The 21,880-nt window shown below is 50.6% G+C and overlaps 1 protein-coding gene across 1 annotated transcript in view; it reads right to left on the bottom strand.

Annotated features, from left to right (window-relative positions):
• The window catches only part of AFG2A (AFG2 AAA ATPase homolog A), a 2,695,729-nt gene that overhangs the window by 2,100,125 nt on the left and 573,724 nt on the right, over positions 1-21,880 (bottom strand). The gene's annotated exons all lie outside the window — the stretch shown is intronic.

The following is a 21,880-nucleotide window of genomic DNA, read 5'->3' on the forward strand; positions in this document are numbered from 1 at the left end:
ATGCAGTCGATACCCCTTAGTTTCTCAAAGAAATTGCTTAAAGAAATTGATCGGTTTTTCCAAGATTTTCTTTGGGGTGAGAAGAAGGCTCCTAAGATTCCGAAGTTTATTTTGCAATGGGACACTAAGGGAGGGGGGGTTTGGATATCCAAACTTGGAAAAGTCATCATAGGGGATTTGCTTGAAGAAAGCCACCCTGTATGCAAAGGTAGAGACAGACGGAGAACCAATCTGGTTGGCTATAGAGAGGGAGACCTTGTTGCAATTCCGATTAGAAAATATCTTTTCTTTGGGGAAGCTCCCTAAAGGGTCTACTAAATTACTAGCTGTTAAGGTGGCTAAGGACTTAATGTCATGGTGGATAATTTATTTTAATGGGAATGTGTTATAGAGCCATAAATCATCAATTTGGTATAACCCTGCGTTACAACTTGGAAATAGGACTTTGTATTGGCGAAGCTGGATCTCGAAAGGATCTTGTCATTAGGAGATTTATTGCGGGATGGGAAATTGTTGTCCTTTGAGGAACTTCAAGGAGGGTTTCATTTAAGTGGGAGAGAAAGGAATAGGTTTAAGGAATTAGAAAGCCTTTTGACCCGGATATTCAATATGTTGTCTGTACCGATAGAGAAGGAGCCAGCGGGTTGGAGCATGTTTTGTTTGTCACCACGTAATGTATCGACGTATCTGAAACTTATGCGAGAGAATGATTCAGTGTTAGAGTCATGGAATAACTTGAGACTGAAATGGGAGATAGATTTAGGTTGTATGATTAATGATGAAGTCTGGAATCATGTGTGGCAGGTTGGTTATGGTAGTAAGATGGATCTTAAGTTACGGCTTATCCATCAGAAGGTTTTAGGGCGATTGTACTGTACGTCAGTACGTATGTGTGCTTTAGGGTTAATAACTGAAGATTTTTGTTGGTGATGTGGGAATGAGAAAGGGACATTGATCCATATGTTGTGGTATTGCCACAGAGTATTGGTCTTTTGGTGTGAAGTGCTGGATAGGTTGGATATGGCCTTATCAATTAAGTTTCCAAGAAGACCATTTCAGGTTTTATTATTAGCAAAGAGTGGATGCTGTTTAACGGCTAGTTTGTATGGATCTTGGATAGATAAAATCCTAGTGATAGCAGTAAAACAGATTTTGAAGGTGTGGAAGACCAGGAAGAAGGCAACAGTAGAAGATTGGATTAAAGATGTGGTGATATTGTCTGACTTTGTGTTGGTCATGTTTAGGAGACAGGGTAAGGAGGAAGCCTATTGGACCTTATGGAAATCTTTTATTGATTTATACGGTAATGGGACATCGACTGAATAGCATGGTAAGTTAGGTGTCTTAATATGGTCAATAATTTTTCTTAGTATTTGTAGTCTTTAGTGTATGTGTGTTTGTTGTGTTTTTTTTTCCTTGTCTGTATGATAGGGAAAGAGATTATGTTGTTTTTATAATGAGTTTTATTGCCCCAATGAGTACTTTTTTCTTTTTGAATTCTAGTTAATGAATGTTTTGGGGATATGTTTGATGTTTAACATATGTATATGGTAAGACTTGTAGGTATTGATGTTTATATTTGCCTTGTATTATTATCTTGCATGTACTTGTCTGAAACCAATAAATAAAGATGTTAAAAGGAAGAGCTTCAGTGCTGACTTTGGAGCTCTTTGAAATCCCTTTTGGAAGTACCCTGGGAGGCCCAGATAGAGACTGTTGGAGTAGTCTAGCATGGAGAGTCCAAGTGTGAGGACCATCATGATTCTATGCAGGAAAGTCCTATAGGGCAAGATGAGAGGTTAGTTTGGAGTTGAAAGAAGCAGCTTCTTATGTTGGATTTTATCAGAGGATCGAGTGAAAGCATTACCCCAAAAGCGATAAATAGAGGTTTTTGGTAGTTGGTGTGTTGTGGGCAGGTTCCCATTTTATAAGGTCAGGGGATTGATATGGGGTGGTTGTGGTATTGACAATCATAATTTCAGCATTCGTTGGGTTAGGTTTGAGCTGGTTGCCATCATCAAAGCTTTGCCTTGCACAAGGCAGGTGACTAGGTCAGGTTTATTTGCTGTGGTTTTGTTTGTCACAGTTAAAGTAAGCGAGGGCTGAACTGTTGAGATTGAGAAGTCATGTAAATGTAGAACCGCAATAGAAAAAGACTGTATCCTTGGGGTAATTCACAGGAAATGAAGGGAGACATGAGCTGAAAGGGGACATGTATGTGGTCTCACGCCCATCTATGAGGAATAAAGTATTGTTCTGTGTATTCCAAATTCCCCCAAGTCTTTTTAGCAGAATGATATTGCTGATAGTGTTGAATTCTGTCCAGCAAGATGGTGAAGGTGCATCTGTGATACATTTTAGAGTGTGTCCTGTAAGCGATCAAGAGTAAGACTCGAACACAGTGGCATGTTAACCCCTTAACTGCCATGGGTATTTCCCCCCCAGTGCCAAGAACTTTTTTTGGTGATTTCGGTATGTCGCCATTCAATCTCTTGTAACATTTCTGTTACACGAGATACCGCAACCAAATTTGGCCCCTTTTTTTCCCACATGTAGGCGGTCTTAACACCACCCAGGAATCCTAGTTTGCTGTAGGGGGGTGAGAGAAAATAACCAAAAAGGGAGTACATTTTGGGTTTTTTCAGAAAATACCAATAAAATGATGTACAAAGAAGCGGTGTAAGAGCTAGGAACAAATGGTTTGCTTTGCCGAATTCCCCATTTACCCGCCTTTCAAGAACAGGTTGAATGGAAACATAATTTCTTTATTTTTATATGGTTACCAACCGTTTTGTGAGAGGTAGGTGATTTTGGTCTTTTTTCCAATAGGACATGCGTGGACAGAATGGAAGAAAAGCTGAATGGGAGGACAGAAAGGCATACATTTTTGAAAAGTAGACAATTCCAAGTTTAGGAAGGGGTGATTTGCGCAGGTCAGGCATCAACTATGTGGGGAATAATTCCATAGTTTGGGGAAAAATCAGGAAAAGGACAGGAAAAAAAAAAAAAAAAAAAGTAACGCTACATTCTCCCGACTCTTCCAGTTAGGAAATCACACATTTTTTGTAATGTTTCACAAAACAAGCAACACCACAGGCCAAAAACGGAGCCATGGTACACAGGTGTTTTATGCTTACGGCCTAAACAGATGTACTTAGCATGTGTAAATAAGGAAAACAAATGTGGTGAGGAAGGGTAATCATACATTTTTTGAAAGAGCACAGGCAGACCTTTTCGTCATGGTGCATGCTCCCAAATCCCTCAAACTGGCGAGCCCATCCCCTGCCCCTGGCTTCCTTGGGGACTTCTCAGGCCCCAGCTAGGCTTACCTGGACTCAGTCCTGGTGCCACTGGCGCCAGGCTCATGGTAGGTGTTAAACATATGGTCCATATACTTGGCTCTGAAATGCTGAGCCATTCAGTACAGGGTGTGGCTTGGGACTATTTTACTTGAGAGGCAGGATACAGTTAAGGGGACTATTTTCCTGGAACTACTTGCAAGGCTATTTAAACCGCACCCTGCAAACTGAACACGCTTTGCATTATTCTGCACTCCTGCAGCATAACACTCACCATGTCAGTCCACCTCTTGCTTCCCTTCTGCCACGCTCGTCCAGAGTCTTCTATCCATCGGCACCTGTGAAAAGAGAAGGAACAAGTTACTTACCTGTAACTGTTGTTCTCCAGCATGGGTCTGGCATGGATTCACATGCTCATGAATATTCCCCGTCGTCAGGCTGGGAATCCTCGGTAAAGAAAAAACCAGTATCAGTTTCGTTTCTGATCTGTCTTTCGTAGTAGTAACCAATCACTGGTCTCTGCGTCATACTGACCACAGCCAATGACTGCCCTCTAACTAAGCCCCGCCTCTGGCAGCCATCTTCAGATTTGGAAGCACGTGAAGTGGCAGTATGACGAAGTGAAGAGCCGCAGAGGGGTAGGCGGGAGGGTTCACATGTGAATCCATGACAGACCCATGCTGGAGAACAACAGTTACAGGTAAGTAACTTGTTCCTTCTCCAGCATGGGGTCTGGCACGGATTCACATGCTCATGAATAAAGAATACATAGCAGTACACACATGCACAACCACGGGAGGCGGCAAAGGCTCAACATTAAGCATTACATCAAACTGAACATTAAGCAATCTTACCTCCTCACCAGGCTCACCTCAGGCGAACAGGTTGCGCAGCACTGCTTGGCCGACCCTGGACTCCTCCCTGGAATCCCGATCGACGCAGTAGAATCTCGTGAAGGTGTGCGTCGACCTCCACGTAGCAGCCCTGCATATGTCCAGCAGGGGCACACCAGATAGGAACGCCGTGGTAGCTGCGATCGCTCTGGTGGAATGGGCTCTCGGACGGCCAGGCAGCGGTCGGTTTGCCAACCGATGACAGTACATGATACAGCCGGAGAGCCATCTGGAAATGGAAGCCTTCGAGAGAGCCTTCCCCTGATCGACAGGTCCAAAGTTCACAAAGAGTTGTGACGTCTTCCGAAAACACTTTGTGCGGTCCACGTAGAACTTCAGCGCTCTAGCCACATCAAGCGAGTGCAAAGTCCTCTCAGCCGGCGACGAAGGCGACGGGAAAAACACAGGCAACACCAAGGGTTCGTTGAGGTGGAATTCCGACGGCACCTTGGGCATGAAGGAGGGGTGCGTCCTGAGCACCACCCTCGTGTCGTGAAAAGTCAAGTATGGTGGCTTGCAAGATAGGGCCTGGATCTCTCCCACTCGTCGTGCAGAGATGATGGCCACAAGAAACGCTGTTTTCCACGAACGGAGGTCCCATGAGCTTGGTCAGCACCACATTGAGCTCCCACGCCGGGGCCGGAGCCTTCACCGGCGGGAACGATCTGAACAGTCCCTTCATGAACTCTTTCACCAGACGATGAGACCACAAGGACGTCCGCCCCGTGGTTCTGGTGTATCGGGAGATCGCAGCAAGATGAATCTTGATGGACGCGTGTGCCAGTCCAGCCTTGGCCAGCGTCAACAGGTACGGCAGTACTTGGGGAGCCGTAATCCTTAGAGGGTTAATCTTCTGTGCGTGGCACCAGACAGAGAACCTCTTCCATTTGTGTCCGTAGCATTTAAGAGTCGAGGACGCCCTGGCCTTTGCAAGAACCTCTCTGCAGTCGGCCGGTATGTCGTATCCTCCAAACTCTAGCGCTGCAGGAGCCAGGCCTGCAAGTTCAGCGACTTCGGGTTGTGGTGGAGTATGGCGCCTCCTTCCCTGGAGAGCAGATCCGCGTCCACTGGCAGCTTGATTGACGGGGACGCTGACAAGTCCAGAAGGTCCGGGAACCATATCTGCCTCGGCCACGCAGGTGCGACGAGGATCATCCTGCACCGTGACCTCTTGAGCTGGTTGATGTGCCGGATCAGCAGTGGCAGTGGAGGGAACGCGTATAGGAACAGACCTTCCCAGGGGAACGAGAAAGCATCGCCCATGCTCCTCGGCTGGGGAAACCTGCTGGCGAACCTCCGGCACTTGGAGTTCGTCGCCGTCGCGAACAGGTCGATCTGGGGTGTGCCCCACCGTCGCAAGAGGCGTTCGACTAGATCCTGCCGTAGTTCCCACTCGTGGCACGAGCGCAGCTCCCTGCTGAGTGAGTCGGCGATGGTGTTTTTTATCCCTGCCAGATGAAACGGCACCAGAAACATCCTTTGGGCGACGGCCCAATGCCACAGGTCCTGCGCCTCCTTGGACAGTGCTGGGGACCTGGTTCCGCCCCGTTTCCTGATGTAAAACATGGTGGTGGTGTTGACGGTGAAGATCCTCACCACCTTGCCCTTGAGGGACGGAAGGAAGGATCTGAGGGCCCAAAACACTGCACAGAACTCCAGGACGTTGATACGGAGGGTCTTCTCCGTCGGGAGCCAAAGGCCTCTCGCGTGCAGATTTTCGGTGTGCGCTCCCCACCCTTCCAGGGAGGCATCCAGGGTCACTGTCTCCTGGTGGCCTCGGGTCTGGAAGTCCATGCCCGCCGTCAGATGCGCGCGGGTGCCCCACCACCGGATCGCTCGTCGGAAACTCTCGTCGAGTGTGATCCTCTCCTCGAAGTCGCCCGTCGTTTGGATCCAGCGCGCGTCCAGGAACTCCTGCAACGGGCACATCCGGAGCCTGCACATGGGAATGAGGTAGATGCAAGAAGACATCATTCCGAGGAGGGACTTGATGGACCTCACCTTGGCCGCATCGGCAACCAACATCCGCTGTTGGATGGCCCTGGTCCTTTCCTCTGACTGGGAGGCCAGAAGGGACACTGTGTCGAGCTTCGCTCCCAGAAACAGTGCGTCTTGCGCGGGTACCAGGTGGGACTTGGCGTAGTTCACGGAGAATCCCAGGTCCGTGAGAAGTTGGACGGTCCTTGCCGTGTGCTTCACGGCGAGCTCCCTCGTCTTGGCTCGGATGAGCCAGTCATCCAGTTAGGGGTAGACGTGGATCCCCTCTCGGCGCAGCTGCGCCGCCACTGGTGCAAGGCACTTGGTGAATACCCTGGGAGCCGACCGTAGACCAAAGGGAAGGGCTCTGAACTGATAGTGACGCCCTTGGACCACGAACCTGAGAAATTTTCGGTGCCCCTTTAGGATGGGAATATGGAAGTAGGCATCCTCCAAATCCAACGACGACAGGAAGTCGCCCTCCTCCAGCTGCCCCAGGACGTGCTGGAGGGTGACCATCCGGAACTTCTGTGCCTTGATGAACTTGTTCAGCCGTCGTAGGTCTAGGATGGGGCGCCATCCTCCCGTCTTCTTCTTCACGAGGAAGTATCTTGAGTAAACTCCGGAGCCCCGAAGCCTCTTTGGGACGAGTTCGATGGCGCCCTTCCTGAGCATCGCCTTTATCTCCCGGAGAAGCTGAGGGACGTGAAGCTCTTTCCTGGCCACAGGGGGGACGCGCGGTCACCTTCTTTGAAATTCGAGCGCATGGCCCTGGGCTAGGGTGTCCAGCACCCAACGGTCGGTGGAGATGGACTCCAACACGCTGACGAAGCTCGCCAGCTGGCCTCCCACCGGGGTGCTTCGGTGGGGGCCCGACCCCACGGCCGGTTCAATCCTGCTTAGACGAGGCTTTGCCGCCTTGACCTCCTTGGCGACGACGGCGGGGTCCGCCTGACTTGCCTCGTCCCCTGTAAGCTTCCTGAGACGACGAACGGGCCGCTTGACGGTAGGTGGAAAATCTGCCGCCGGAACCTTTGGAGGCACCCTTGCCTCCGCCGCTCCGAAAGGGCGGGCGCCGTTGCTGGAGAACCCCGAGCGCCCGGGCCGTCTCCGTGTCCGCTTTAATGGCTTGAAGGGAATCGTCCACTGTTTTCCCAAACAGGTTGTTCCCATCGAACGGCATGTCCAGGGCTCTGGTCTGTACGTCTTGACGGAAGTCAGTAGCCTTGAGCCATCCACGCCGCCTAAGGCACACGCCGTTGCCCAACTGGCGAAATCCAGTGTCGGCGATGTCCGTTGCAATCGTGATGGCGTGGTCCGATGCCACCTCACCTTCCTGCAAGATCTCCAGGGCATCCGCCCTCTTGTCGTCCGGTAGGAAGTCCAGCAGGGGAGCCAGTTTGTACCACAGCTCCCTGTCGTAGCGGGCTACGATAGCCAAGGCGTTAGCCGCCTTAATCGTCGTCGCTGCAGACGAGATGACCCTGCGCCCCATTGTGTCCAATTTCTTTCCAACGCCGTCCGGCGGGGAAGTCGACGTGGAGGCCGCACTCCCCCCGCTTTCTTCCTGGCCGCCGCGGAGATGACGGAGTCCAGGGTAGGCTGTGCCCGGAGGCACAAGGGGGCCGCGTCCGGGACCCGATACTTCTTCTCGTACCGGTCTCTTCTAGCCGGCGTCGTGGATGGGTTCTTGAGGAGGGCTAGGCCCTCATCCCAAATATCGTCCAGTAGAGGTACCGCGAGGACCGTCTTCCTCTTGGCCTCGCGCCGCTGATAAAGGAAACCTTCCTTCTTCTTCTCCTCCGGGCAGAGCTGGAAGAGCTTGGATGCCCTGGCGATCATGGAGTGAAAAGACCCAATCTCGTTGGGCGGGGAAGCCCGGGTGGGAGGAGACGACGGCAGATCCTCGTCGTACACCTCGTTGTCCGTACCCGTCGCTTCCGTGTCAGTCCCCGTATCATCCCCTCGAGTCGTGGACAGGGAGGAGGGCTGAACGGGGCGCGACGGCTGAAAAGGAGGTGGAGGGTGAATCCTTCTTTTCTTAGGAGGGGGGCTGCCGAAGGGCCTGGTTCCGGGTCCCCCGACGGGAGTGGTTCCTCCACTGGTAACGGCAGTCTCGTCCTTATCTCTGAGCATAAGGACTGTATAGCCAACAAAATGGCCGCCGAGTAGTCTTGCGGCACTGGCAGAGGGGAATCCGACGGCGGTACCCTCGACGATTTCGTCGTCTCCTGCATCGGGGTCCCTCCCGACGGGCTGGTCTTCTTCCACGCCAACGCTGTGGCTTAAGACCTCGATCAGTTCTTCCTCAGAGGCTGAGGCCGAATCCACGACGACCTCCTGCCCCCCCTTTTTCTTCTCCATCGGAGGTTTCACAGGGGTCCTGTCGATGGGCATAAAAGAGGACTTCCTCCACGGTGGCAGGGAGACTCTGAGCCCTGAGGTCGCCACCACTGGTGTAGCCTCCACAGGCTGAGTCAGGGCCGCCGCGACTGTCTCGATAGAGGCCTTGGCCGGATGGATTAAGGCTTTCACCACCTTAGGTGCGCTCACCGCCTTCTCCTTGAGGGGGGGGACACTGCCTCGCTCCCCCTCCGCCTTCGAGCTCGACCGGGGCCTCTCCAGGAGCTTCGCCGGGTGCTCGGCCTTCCTCTTACCCGACCCAGAGCGTTGGCTCCTGGTTGATGGTGCCGGGGAGGGTGCGCCCTGCCTGGCGCCCATAGAGCCCGACCGTTCGGCGCTCCCGGTGCCAGCGGACTCGCGGTGCTTGGCCTTATGTTGGACCCCCGTCGCCGGGGCGTCCTCAAAGGTCTTAGAAGACCGCTCAGATTTCTTCCTCTTCTTCTCGCCGGACGGGCTCTTCCCTTCCAGCCAGTTGGCGAGACGTTGATGGCGGTCCTTCATGGTCCGCTCCGACATGTTGCCGCAAAACGCACAGTCCTTCTCCAGTGAGTCTTGTCCTCATGTAGGCAGTAAAGACAAAAGGAGTGTTCGTCTTCCTTAAAGACATTCTGCAGCTGGCATCCAGGGCAGACCCTGAACAGCTTTCCGGGCGTCGAGCTTCCCTTCTCCTGGGCCATGACCGAGATGGGCCTGAGAAACTTCTGGAGTCCTCCAAAAGCATAGCTCGACGAATCTTCACCCTTGAGGGGCGTGGACGAATCCGACATGGATCCCCGTTGATCGGATGAAGAGTCGGTGGAGCTTGAGGCTCTTTTGACCGAAAAAAACGAAGTTTTTGAGAAAAAACGTGAAAAAATAGCACTAACGCTCGAGAGCAATAGCACGAGGATCCCAAAACATGAACGTGCGGTAAAAATCTGAAGATGGCTGCCAGAGGCGGGGCTTAGGTAGAGGGCAGTCATTGGCTGTGGTCAGTATGACGCAGAGACCAGTGATTGGTTACTACTACGAAAGACAGATCAGAAACGGAACTGATACTTGTTTTTTCTTTACCGAGGATTCCCAGCCTGACGACGGGGAATATTCATGAGCATGTGAATCCATGCCAGACCCCATGCTGGAGAACAGGAGTTATTCACGCACTGAAGGCCTTACCTGCTGAACATCCTGACCTCGCCTTCTTCTTACCCACGGACCGCCGCATCTGTAGAAGAACCGAACAGAAGGTAGCCTCTCGGGTAACTACTCGCCTGAAATGGCCACCTCCAGGAACTCCATCGAGTAGATCTCCATCATTCTGCATCGTGCCGGCACTCGACACCGTCAAACGGTTCTTCCATCTTCTTCCTGGAATTGCGCCGCACCTGCCAAACAGAAAAGACAAAGCAGGTTAGTCGCACGCAGCAAAGGAAAGCTAAATAAAGCGAACAATTAGCGTGTCCCGCACAGCGCTATACTTACCGGCAGGAATCCTGCTCATCATTGTCAGAAGAGTCATCCCATCATCCGTAAACCGCTTAATGCCGCACCTGAAAGACAAGAACGAACATTAGATACCTTGAGCAGAAAGACTTAAAGCAGCTTTTCCAAGGAGTTGTTGGAATAGAGACTTACCTGCTTACTCCGGTCCTTCCACTTCAGCAACTTCCATTGGATCAGTGAAGTAACTTGATCCTAGAACGACACTGTAACCGCGCCCCTGCCAGAGTGTGCAGGACGGAGAGCTCACCCATTAAAAAACCAAGATGAGCCAGAGGAAGAGAAGGAAAATCGGAAGGAGGTGAAAACCAAAACCAGCTCCATTCAGTTGGCAAATATCTTGTTTCGACTTGCAGCTGAACATCTCCTGAGGCAAGAACGAAGGGAAGATGCAAGCTAGCGCCCTCATTTAAGCAGAGCAACACCAGTGGAGACATCATCTTGCCAACACGCGCACGCCCCCATGGAGACCAGGTCAGCTTGACACTTTTGAAGTGTAGGTGACTTGTGCAGGTTACAAAAGTGTATAGTACCTAAAGCAGTGACTAAATGTAGGTCACATTTGGGAAATTAAAGGGTGTGACAAAGGGCAGCAGTAAATGGGTCGAAACGTTATGAAAACCACACAAACAAATGTCATACCTTCTCGCGTTCCCACAGGTATCCAGACGAAAACGGTACCTCACATGTGTGGGTGCACCTACCTGGGGGAAAAGGGAAAAGGCTAAAACACAGGTAACCCCAAGTCTTTAGGCACAGCAGATTTTCAGGAATCTTGCTCAAGCAGACAACCTACAGATCTCGGCCTAGGGTGTCGAAGCCACCAAGGAAAACAGGGAACCCCATGCATTTCCGAAAAAGAAGACATGTGGTAATCCACAGAGGTCTGACTTGCAGAAATCAGCTCAGAATGTATTACCCAGAACCCCCGGCAAAGTCCGAAATGTGGTGAAAAAACCCTCAATTTCGCACACATTTCACTCTGCTCATCCACCGAAAGACGCCACCAACAACACATGGCCTACCTTCCCACGTTCCCACAGGTGTCCCGACGAAAACGGTACCTCGCATGTGTGGGTGCACCTACCTGGGCGCAAAGGGAGAAGGCTAAACCACTGGTAACCCCCAACGGGTTTGGGGAGACAACCTACAGATTTGGGCCTAGGGTGTCGAAGCCACCAAGGAAAACGGAGAACCCCATCCATTTCAGAAAAGAAGATACCCGTGGCAATCCACAGATGTCTGACTTTCGCGAATCACCCCAGAACCACATGGGAGACGGGTTCCCAAGGCCAGGGACATTACCCCCGACTGATCCGGAAAAGGACAGGGAATGTACTGGGCCTCCCTGGAACCAACACTGGGCTTGGGGACGTTCAACCCACATGGGAGTCAGCCGCCCAAGGCCAGGGATATGACCCCTCTACCGCCCTGGAGCCCTGGCTGGGTTGCGTTACAGCTTCTCCCTTCTGGGAAAGGACTAGGACCCTGTCGAGGATCCCTGGGACTGCTGCTGCACTTGAGGAGGGTCAACCCACATGGGAGACAGCCGCACAAGGTCAGGAACAATAGGCCGACTTTCCTGGAGCTCTGGCTGGCCTGCGTTACTGCTTCACCCTCTGGGAAAGGTCGGGGACACTGCCAGAGCTCCCTAAAGTCGTTCCTGGGCTTGGGGACGGTGAAACCACATGGGAGACAGCCGCCCAAGGCCAAGAACATCAGCCCCGACCATCCTGGAGGGCGGACTGGGCTGCAATACAGAATTTCCCTTGGGGAGGGAAGGGGACCCTGCCTGGAGCTGCTGCTGTGCTTGGGGACGGTACACCCACATGGTAAATGGATGTCCAAGGCCGGGGACATCACCTCCAACCATCCTGGAGTTATGGCTGGGCTGTGTTACAGCTTTTCCCTTGGGGTAGGTATTGGCACACTGCCAGGACTCCCTTTTTTATTTTTTGTTTACCCAACTTCCCTTGGTGCAGATGGGCACATTAGTGTGCCAATCTGCCCCCAGGGTGCTCACAACCTTCTGCCCCATCCATTGGGAGGCCTGTCCCACATTTTGTGGTGGCCCTCTCCTCCCCACCCCAAATGGATGGGGGGCATCTCATTCAGCCCTCCTTGTGGTTAGATGCCCCTTCCTAGGGCCAGAAATCTGCTGCATAAGGTGCCCTCCATCCACTTGGGGTGGGTGGGGGAGAGGGCCACCCCCATTTCATTGGAAATTCACCTGGCGGTCTAGTGTCCCCCCACACCCCCAAAACCATCCATTCTTTTCTTAGTACTTTAAAAAAAATGTTTGGCCTCTTCCCTAGGGGCAGATAGGCACCCATCTGCCCCAGGGGGTCCTAATCTGCAGGCCCCATCCTTTGAGGGGCCTGCCCATACTTTCCTGGTGCCCCCCCAATTGGACGGAAGCACCTCATGTAGTCCTCCCTGGGGGCATATGGCCCTTCTTAGGGGCAGAATTCTGCCACCAGGGAAGGCTACATGAGGTGCCCCCCCATTAACTTGGGGCACTCCCCCAAAACCAACCATTTTTTATTTTTGTTTGGGCCCTTCCCTAGGGGCAGATGGGCACGCATCAGACCCAGAGGGGCCCTAACCTGCAGGCCCCATCCTTTGGGGGGCCTGCCTGCACTTTCCTGGTGGTCCTCTTCCCCCCCCTCAAATGGATGGGGGGCACCTCATGTAGTCCTCCCTGGGGGCAGATAGCGATAGAAATCTGTCCCAGGGAGGGCTACAAGGGGTGCCCCATCCACTTAGGGTGGGGGGAGAGGGGCACCCCCCTTTAATGGAAACAAAATACCTGGTGGCTAGTGCCCCCCCACCCAAATCTCAGTTCCATTTCTTTTTTTTACCCTGTTCCCTGGGGGCAGATGATCACCCATCTGCCCCCGGGGTCTCCATAGGTGTGGCCCCTTGCTTGGGGGGTGTAGGGAGAGGGCTGCTTACATAGTAAGCAGCCTCCTCTGCCCCCCATGTCACAAACGGATCCCTGGTGGTCCAGTGGCATTGCTGAGCACGGATCGAGCGCTCTGCGCCAGATCCGCGCACAGAAATGCTTTAAAAAAAGGTGTTGTTGGAAAGGGGAAGAGTCTCCCCTTTCCAACAACACCTCCTTTGATCTCATCAGCTCAAAAAACCTGTAGATCGAGGGAGAGGGAGAAGGGCTCTTACCTTCTCTCTTCACTGCGGCAGCTGTAAATGGCAGCTGCAGTGAATTTACTTTCAGTTTCATGTCGGCGTGCATTACACACGTCGTCGTGAAACTGAAGGTAATTCAAACCCCAGGCCCTCAGGGTGGACCTCCCCCTCACATAGCCCGGGGGTTGGATTACAGTTTTGTCAAAAAGGACGAGCTATCTCGTTCTTGGCACTACAGAGGTAATGTCAAGGACGAGATAGCTCGTCCTTGGCAATTAAGAGGTTAAGTGTGAATTATAAACTTTTATTTATCACAGTATAATAAGGGGGTTGGGGGAAATCCTATCTATCCCTAATTCTAAGATGGGTTTCCCTGCCTCAACGGAAATGAAGTAGGTCTGTGTAAGGATGTTAATCAAAAGAGCGTCATGCGTCCTGTGTCCAAAACCCGAAACTGACCCTTGAACACTAAACTCAATATAAAGTGTAAATATTGGATTTCTGTAAACTAGGTACTTGTAGCTTGCTCTCAAGAGTTCAAAACAAAGTTCTAAGTTGTCGAAAACAAAGGAATAAAGCTCCATCAGGAAAGGGGTCCTCCCTTCCCCTAGATTTCTGCTGGCAGTTTGAATGTCACTTTATCACAGTTCCAGGAGGAAGACTCTTCCCTTGAGTCTCCTTTAAATACATAGTACTTTTAAGTTTATCCCACTCTGTATCTCAATTAATCTTAAAGAGGTATGGTTCTTCTCTTTTCCTTTGACTGTTCCTCTTTCTACCCCTGGTGTACTACTCTGTCAGGGTATTGCGACTATCACTGAAAGGGGTGTGGGTCTTCCCTTTTGTATTCGTTCCTACTGTTCCACGGTTTCAGGTTCACTTCCATTCTCACTCCTCATTTACTCTATCAGTTCTGTTTCATGGGCGTGGGTCCCAGACTCGCACAGTACCCGTTTTACTCTCCTGTCTGGGCTTTATATCCTTTTATTGGTGGGAGTCCCAGACTCACAGTTTGCTGCGTTAGTGGCCAGCCAGGGCTTTTCCGTTCTTTGCTCACTCTTTCTTTCATCCAAGAAATAATGCTTTTACAGTATTGAGTCACTGACCCTTTCTTAACACTGTCCGTATTTGTATCAACCACTCTTTCCAAGTTTTGTGTCACCAACCCTTTCTTAACATTGTTCATATTTGTATAAATATTTCTTTCCAAGATTTGGGTCACTGACCTTTCTTAAAACTGCTCGTATTTGTATCAGTTCCACCAATTACTTTAATTGGGCTTTCTCATGCTGTTACTGATATGAGACACTCACTCTCAAGAGTTCTGGTACCCCACTTGTTCTCTGTGGGCTTACCCAGCAGTTCTGGCGTTCCTTGTGTCCTTAGCTCTTCTCCTTTGGTTTGCTGACTGGGGTGTGTCGCGTTAGCCGTTCGGCTCCCGCTTTATCTTCCTTTGCTTCTGGTGGCATCAGCAATAAAGCAGTGAGCTTCTCTTGGCCCTGTCTCTCCAGATCTGTCACTGCCATGCTGATGCAATGAGGATCGTCTTGCGGCAGTATAGTTTGAGTGTGTTGATCACATGTACAAGCAGCGGAATTGGCAGGAATGCGTAAAGGAATATGCCTTCCCACGGGAGCGAGAAGGCATCCCCCATCTCCTTACCCGAGGATGCCTGCTGGAAAACTGCTGGCACTTGGTATCGGCTACTTTTGCAAACAGGCCCCACTCGCTGAAGATCCGAGAGGCTTGAGCTTGCGGGACCTCGCACTCGTGGCAGAACCTGTCATGACCCGGCTTTCTAATGCATCATTCAAACATCCTGCCATGAATGCATGGAAACTGCCTTGGTGCCTTTCAATACGTAGGTGCTCAGGAAACTACATTTCCCAGCGTCCTCGGGCTAAAGGGAGTCACGTGATCCACACGCGACGTGCCTCCCGTCGTCCTCCATAGGTAACTATATATATATGGCCGGAGAACGCTCCCCCAGTGCTCCTTAACTGAATATTTTGTCCTGTTAAGTCGCACATATTACTATGTTATCCTGATATTCTAACCTTGGACTGCTTTCCGGATTGCTTTATATTCATTATGTTCCTGTTTCCTGATGCTCTGTCCCTCCCCTTGATTGCATACCTGGTTGCCGAATCCTTTTGTCTGCCCACGACTCTGCTCATAGCCATCATCCCTGAACTGATACCCTGCTCGGCTACGTTGTTTTTGATCTATTGCGATCCGACCCCATTGCTTGGAGTCGCTTCTTTTTCATGGAACTTCGATTTCGCTGTTGAACACGTTTTCCTCTTTACCACGGCTCCCACTTTGTTTTCTACTGCTGAATAGCACAGGTGCACTTCAACAACATCCCTTTGAACGCTCTGCTGTTTCATTCCCTAGTGCACCCACAACATTCCTTTTCTTTAGTGGCGACATCTGGACGCCCTGCTGATACACTTCCTTGTCACCCAAGTACAACTCCTATTGGTGGATTTATTTGGACGCTCTGCTGCTTCTTGTGGATTTGTGTGGACACTATGAGTTGCACCCTTGTGCCGTTCGGGTGTATTGCTCGCCAAGAGTGCACGGACAGTTATTTATCACCGGTACATTTACAGAGCAGAGCAAATACTTTGAACGCAGGTAGACGGAGCAATAACTCACAACCAGATATGCAGTTAGCAAAATAATGAACACTTATACGGCTATTTATTCATAGCTAAGAAGCAACAAGTGATAAAACAGAAATAAATCACAGAAAGGATAGAGTATTCAAGAGAAAATACATCACCATGGGCGTAACTGAATCCCTCATCTCGCCAGAAGCGGCTGGAAGAGCCCGGTAACAGCCAGGCAGAGAGCACAATAGCCCACAGGAAGGTCGGAACAAGGCGTCCCCCCCTCCGACTGAGTTCTTTGTGTTTTTTCCACCTGACCTTTCCAGAGCTCTGCATATATGCCCTCCTCAAAAAGGGGTGGCAATTTCTCAAACCTTCTGGTATTAGCGCTTGCGCATTGCTGAGTGACCGTTGGTTGCCGGTCGGGTCAAATGACAGTAATCCCCAAGGAGCATCCTGAGCAAGACATAAAACCCTTTTTTATATCTGGTGCCAGCCGGCACTTGTGGATCCCAGCGGCTTTCCCAGCACAGTGTCCTTGACTGAGGGCTGCATACCAGGCTCAGCAACGAATAACATTGAAAGCATGTTTATTAGCAAAGCAAGTGCAGTTTTCACTGAGGCATGGCATAAATATCCATTATAGCTCCGAGTGCCCCCAGAATGCACTGCGCATCAGCGCCATGTCTTAGTTCAAGCATAACATCGGGTTATGGTTTTGGGATTATTTCACTTGGATTGTTGGGACTACAGCACTCGGAGCAACACTCTTGCACCTGGCTCCTCCCTTCCAGTCAAGTAGGTCCAACGCTTTTCTCACCTTCACAGCAGGTAAGAGTTGGGGTGCTACGGGGGTGTGTGGTTATCTTCCACTGTCTGGTGTTTTGATATTGAACTTGTGCATTTACCCTTCTTTTCCCCTAGCTCTGTTGCTGCTCCTGACTTTCCACCCAAGCCCCTGGCCTGTCAGGTTTTTTTATCCCCTGCAAGCCGTGTTCTGGGGGGGGGGTATTTTCTGTCTACGGTCCTACAGTTGAACAGTCTGGGAGCGAAGTGTGCCTCGCAGGTTCACTGCTTCAATACTTCAGTAGTTCACGACAGGACCACAGCTCCCTGCTTAGAGAGTGTTCAATGGTGTTTTGAACGCCTGCCAGGTGGAACGGAACTAGAAACATCCAGTGAGCAATAGCCCAGTGCCACAGTTTGTGCCTCCAGAGAAAGGTCAGGTGACCTTGTCCCCGCCCTGCTGCCTGATGTAATACATGGTGGTTGTGTTGTCCTTGAAGACCCCGACCACCTTTCCCAAGAGCTTAGGCTTCAAAGACTAGAGCCCCAAGAAAACTACCCATAGTTCCAGTACGTTGAAAGGCAACACCTTCTCCTCTGGGAGTCATATGCCTCTGGTACATAGTTAGCACATGTGGGCACATCAGCCTTTCCGTGAGGCGTCAGTTGTGACCGTCTCCTGATGCACAGGTGTCCTGAAGGGAGCTCCCTGCGAGATGTGAGGGCGAATGGGCCACCAGTGTAGGGCTTGGCGGAAAAGCTTGATTGAGGACTATCCTGTTGCTCCATCAACTTCTGATCTGCTTCCACCTGGCCTCCAGGAACTCCTTAAGCGTTCACATTTGCAGTCTGCAATGAGGGACCAAATAGATGCACAACATCGTGCCCAACAGTTATTTGATGGACCGGACTGTAACAACTATGGTCGACGACAGCCACTGGACTTTCCCTAGGATGGTCCTTATCCTTTCCTCCGATGGGGTCGCCAGGCACGATACTGTGTTGAGGCGGGCCCCAGGAACACTGCATTTTGGGATGGCGCCATGCAGGCTTTCAGATAGTTTATAGAGAAGCCTAGAGAAGTTACAGCGTGGACCGTCTATGCTGTATGTCACGCTGCCAGGGTGTGAGAACGGGACCAAACCAGCCAATCATCCAGGTAGGGGTAGACAGACACACTTGCGGCGAAGGAACGCTGCCTCCGGGGCCAAGCACTTGGTGAAAACTCTTGGGCTGATTTGAGGCCAAAGGACAGCGCCTTGAATAGGTAGGGTCTTCCTTGGATGACGAACCCCAGGCAGTTTCGATGTTTTGGATGAAAAGGGATGTAGAAATATGCATCTTCCAGATGTAGTGTCGATTGAAAATCTCCCTTTTCCAGCTGGCTGAGCATGTTCTGTAATGTGACCATCCTGAATTTTTGGGATTTCAGGAATTTGTTGAGTTGTCCTAAGTCTAGGATGGGTCTCCACCCACCAGACTCTGGAGAATACTCTGGTGCCCCAGAGGCACAACAGAGGTACAGGTTCTATGAACCCTTTTTGCAGCATAACCTGAACTTCCTTGAGGAGTGGGGGCTCTGGCCTGGGCCTGGTCAGGCTTCCTTCGGTGTCTGTGTCCTGGCAGCTTGTGGACGACAATGCTGGGTACCCCATCTATAGGCCTAGGAATGGCCTCTATATGCTTCCTGCAAAGTGGAGTGAGAGGGCTGGCAGTAGGACGAGCTGAGAACCTTAGATGTTAGAGAGACCTTCCACCTGGGGAAGCGAAAGGCCTGCTTCCTCTGTGGAAGTGAGCCCATAGAGCGCGCAATCTCGATATCAGTTTTAATGGCTAGGAGAGATTCATCCACTGCCTTGCGAAATAGATTCTCCCTGTCGAAAGGCATGTCGACAACCCTGGCTTGCACATTATGCCTGAAGTTAGTGGCCTTGAGCCAACCTTGGGGGCATAGGGCGACACCATTGCCCCTTTGTCTCGAGTCAGCAACGTCTAGGGCAACAGTTAACGCATGGTCAGATGCCATTTCGCCCTCAAAAAAGGGCCATGGCCTCAGCTTTCTTGTCGTCTAGGAGGAAATCAACAGTGGGGCCCATCTTGTACCAGTGCTCCCTGTTGAAGCGTGACAGGATAGCTAGGGCATTGGCGGCCTTGACCATAGACGCTGCAGTGGTAGCAATGAGTTCACCAGCTGCATCCAGCATCTTGCCCTCTTGGTCATGTGGAACTAAGCAAGATGATGGGTTTGACGACCTTTTCCTCGCAATAGCTGAAACTACTGAGTCCAGTGTTGAATGGCTTCTCAGGCATTTAGGGGCCATGTTCGGGACCCTATACTTCTTATCCAGCCTCTCTTCTTTAGTAGGAGCAGAGTAAGGATTCCTCATTACCACAAATCTGTCTTCCCAGATGTTGTCTAGTAGCAGGACCGCAACCACAGTATTTCTGGAGGGTTCACAGCGTTGGAACAGGAATCCCTCCTTTTTTCCTACCAGAACCAGGTTGAAGAGCTTGGCAGCCCGGGAACTCATCGCCTGGAAAGATCCAACCTCATCTGAAGGGGAGTCTCTAAATGGCAAATCAGTGTCTGGCAGCTCTCCATCTGCTGGGATGTAGTCTCAAACTCATCCGTTCCCCGAGTACCAACCGTATCCAGGTTGGTATCTGTGCTTGTGTCATTTCCAGTCAGGTCTGACTCCACTACAAAAGAGGGCTGCAGGAAAGGCTGCTGCTGCTGCAGGAACCTAGGTACTGGGAGAGGTGTGCCTGAGTGGTCGATGTCGCAGGAGTGGACTATCTTCGGGTCTCTGAAGATTGGGTCCCCTTCGTGATAATTGTCGGCCCAGACAACGCAGCCGCGGCACTCGTCGATGAGGAAACCGGAGCATTAGATGACTTCACCTTCTTGAGTACCTTCCCCTTGGAAGTGTCCTCAAAGGACATCGACCTTGCGCCAGAGGGAGCACACTCTTTGGGTCTGCTGGCCCTGGAAGAGGCATGACTGCGTACAGACGCCGAGTAGGAGGCCTAACCTTCCTCAAGCCATGCCATGAAGCTCCGATGGTGATCCTCTCTCGTCTTTGAGTAGAAGGACTGGCAGATTTGTACCTATAACATGGTCTGGGTGCAAACAATAGATGCACTTCTGATGGTGGTCTTCCATGTAGATGGTGTTCTTTTATTCATATAACTTATTATTGGCATTTTCATAAAACAAAAAAAAAATGTGCAACCTCCTCCTGGGAGCCCCCTCCCACACCTGTCCCCTTACCCCTCCCAACCATGGTCCAGTGGTTACTTCACATCCCCATTAGTTGCTCGTCAAACCCTCGCATTAAGCTTCGTCCAAGTCTCTTCATAGAATATCTCTCCTCCTTATCGAAAAGTTCCTTGATACCAACAGGTATTTCGCAACATTTTATATCAGTCCCAGAAGACTCATCCTCCTCGGGAACCAGGCCACTCTTGATTCTTTCTGCAAAAACTTCATTACTTAGTCCCAGTCCACCAAGAAACCCTAATGAGCCCCCTGTAATGAGTAGGATACCCACTGTAATGCCACAAAATGCCACACCTTTCCTACCCATTCGTGTTCCATAGGTGGTTCCCTTGTTTTCCATTTCTGAGCCACTACCAATGTTCCTGCTAACATTAGAATCACATACACATTACATTGTGCTTTAGAGGTCGGCTCTTCTAATACCCACCTAATCCCATAATTGTGAGGCCTTTGTTACCCTTCTCATTGACCCCTAGGATCTCCTCTATAGCAACCTGTATTTCCCAAAACGGCTTAGTTTGTGGACATTCCCACCAGATGTGACTCCATCTCCCCTCTGCTCTGCATTCCCTCCAACAGGTCTTGGGGACGGTAGCGAGAAACCCGTGGAGTTTCAGTGGTGTACGATGCCATAGACATCAATTTCTCCCATATCTCCTGTAATTGAAACAACCGGGTGAGTCGAGGGATATTCCCCCATAGTTTCCACCCTTGCTCATCTATTGATTGGCCAACTGATTCCTCCCATTTCCTCATATAGCGCCTGTGTCCCGATTCCTCATTTTGCTTAATGTACACATAAATTGACCCCACATGTGTTTGCCCGAGTCTGTGCTGATCGCAGGAATTTTTCAAAGGGTGTAGAACTTTTGTTTCTGCCTCCTTTATTGACAGGCTCACCAGCCAATGTCTCATTTGAGTGTACAGAAACCTCTCCCCTTCATCCAGTTCCAAATCCAATTTACATTGATTAAAGGATTTAATCTCGCCTCCCATGAACATGTCCTGTATCTTGAGGCATCCCCCCTCTTCCCATTTGCTGAATTCTGACCCCCGGGGAAAATTGAGGATTGTGGAATATTGGAGTAAATGGTGATGGATAGGTGGTAAAACCTGCTATGATGACCAATTCATCCCACAGGTCCCCTACAAGGGAACTTACTGTGCTGCAATACATATGTGGTCTATCACTCTTTGGCTTCCAAAGAGCCCCCTCAAGATGGCCCCCTACCACGGCTTCGCCCAAATCTCTCCATAACCTTTGCCTGTCGTTCTTTAGCCAATCCCTAATTACTTTAATCTGCGCGGCCAAGAAGTATGCCCTAATGTCTGGTTCTTCCAATTCGCACCTATTCCTTGGCATGGTCATCACCAGTCTTGCAATTCTAGGCTTTTTATTATTCCATATGAACTTCGCTGTGTGCCTTTGAATGGTTCAGAAGAAGGATTTGGCACCCGTGCTCTAAAACAGTACAAGAGTTTTTGAAGAATAACCATCTTGCGGGTCCCAGTGAAGTAACATCTTTTTAATGGCCTCTAATAGGGCGGAGGGATAGTAAGCTAAGAAGAAATCTTCTGTAGTTTTAGCGATGTTAACCCCTAAATATTTTATAGACGTGCCTGCCCAACTATACAAAAAAGCCTCCTTAAGTTCCTGTTCTATATCCACTGGAATCGTCAGGGACTTTCGAATAAACCCCCACGTAGTGACAGACCACTTTGTGTATGGTATCTTTTCTTGGTTTCCCCAGAGTTCAGCTATAAAGTTAAAGTAATTCTTTTTGGTTTTCGATTGTAGTCACGTCGCTCATTCCAAACGCTTCACACACTGTTCACTTTATACAATGTTGCCGCTTGCAACCTTGGTTCAAAACACAAGCTGGTTTGGTATCAGTATCTCTGACTCACCGGGTGTGTTGTCTTTTTGGACACTGCTTTGTTGTGAGCCAAGGACAGTACCACGGCAGCAATTGCTCCTCCCCCGCCTTGGTTATCGACGCA

Source organism: Ambystoma mexicanum, chromosome 6q (assembly GCF_040938575.1).
Source record: "Ambystoma mexicanum isolate Mex_15411 chromosome 6q, UKY_AmexF1_1, whole genome shotgun sequence".
NCBI classification, from domain to species: domain Eukaryota; kingdom Metazoa; phylum Chordata; class Amphibia; order Caudata; family Ambystomatidae; genus Ambystoma; species Ambystoma mexicanum.